This window comes from Octopus bimaculoides, chromosome 9 (genome assembly GCF_001194135.2).
Source record: "Octopus bimaculoides isolate UCB-OBI-ISO-001 chromosome 9, ASM119413v2, whole genome shotgun sequence".
NCBI lineage: Eukaryota > Metazoa > Mollusca > Cephalopoda > Octopoda > Octopodidae > Octopus > Octopus bimaculoides.
This window is the reverse complement of record NC_068989.1, coordinates 16,561,411-16,563,282: the sequence shown is the minus strand read 5'-3', so window position 1 is coordinate 16,563,282 and position 1,872 is coordinate 16,561,411. Positions and strand designations below refer to the sequence as shown.

The 1,872-nt window shown below is 27.0% G+C and overlaps 1 protein-coding gene across 1 annotated transcript in view; it reads right to left on the bottom strand.

The window, feature by feature from the left end:
- Positions 1–1,872, bottom strand: part of LOC106869657 (tubulin alpha-3 chain) — a 32,451-nt gene that overhangs the window by 29,735 nt on the left and 844 nt on the right. The gene's annotated exons all lie outside the window — the stretch shown is intronic.

Sequence of the window (1,872 nt, the reverse complement as noted above, 5' to 3'; positions counted from 1 at the left end):
TAATAATAATAATAATAATAATAATAATAATAATAATAATATTTTTATTTTTTATTTTAATTTTTTTTTAAATACATGGTTTACCTGTGAATTTGCGTGTGTAAACTGGGATTGCATACAACGAGTTTCTCTGCCCTAGGTGTACGGAAAACACTCGGCGAGAAATGGAAGAAAATTTGAAGAAAGAAGGAAAAAAACAACATAATAATAAGGATAATAAAAATAATATGTTCCCTTATCAATAATAATGATAATAATAATAATAGTAATAATAATATGATGATGATGATGATGGTGATGATGATGCTGAGTAAACAGTATATGGACCCCCAACACAAGATGTGTTGGGGGTTTATATAAAAAACAGGATGAATGAAAATATAGATGGTATATACAATATTCTCAAAAGGGTGGTAGTGTCCCCAAGGAACAAGGAAAAGAACTGGTGTGTATAATAACTGTAATAAAAATTCATGTATAATACATAATTTTGAACAATTTGATTAGTGATTAACTTGCAGAAGCATGGCGAAAGTTTTTTTGACATGTTATTGTATATACGATACAGTTAAGAGATATACAAAAGTGAATATAATAGTTATCGTGAGATTAACATGACTCATCCATGATGTAGATTTGAGGTATAATATTGTATAATATACATATACATATATGAATATGTATATATATCATACATGTACATACATCTGTATATGTATGTCTGTGTGTGTATATATACGTAAATATGTGTGTGTATTATATATATGCATGTGTATATATGCATGTGTATATGTATGTATATATATATATATAAATATATATATATATATATATATATATATATATATATATATATATATATATATATATATATATATGTGTGTATGTATGTACATGATATGTATACACATGTATTCATACATGCATATATGTATTCATACATGCATATATACATTCATACTTACATATATACATGTATACATATATATATATATACATCATCATCATCATCATCATCGTTTAACGTCCGCTTTCCATGCTAGAATGGGTTGGACGATTTGACTGAGGACTGGTGAAACCGGATGGCAACACCAGGCTCCAGTCTGATTTGGCAGAGTTTCTACAGCTGGATGCCCTTCCTAACGCCAACCACTCAGAGAGTGGTATGTATGTATGTATATATATATGATGTATGTATATATGCATGTATCAATGCATGTGTATATACTTATATACTAAATGAAATACACACATGCCTATACACATTTATAAGTCATACGGTATATATATAGGTACATACAAATATAGTCAAATGCTTACATACACATATGTGTATATCTCTCTCATAGTAAACATGTATGCGCACGCGCGCGTGTGTGATGTATGTATATGTGTATACATACACCATAAGGTATATGTATGAAGATATGTGTGTGTGTGTGTGTGTGTATGTGTGTATATATGTATGTATGTGTGTGTGTATTTAAACATGTATATATGTATCTGTATCTATATGCATGTGTGTGCATGTATACACAACACATTTATGTATGTATGTATGTATGTATGTATGTATGTATGTATGTATTATAGTTATTTCACTATATTAATATATAGGTGGATTTTATTGTACTAATTGTATTTATGTCTCTTTATATACTTTTATGTTTTGCTTCTTTACACTTGATTCTGTTTGTATTTTTATTGAGCCCTCTTGTTAATCACTTTGCACAAAAGTATTCAGGATACCAGGAAAATACCATATATATATATATAATGATGTATAAATATATATAAAGGTATATATACGAACATATACTTCTATATATAATGATATTTAAAAATATATATATATATATATATATATATATA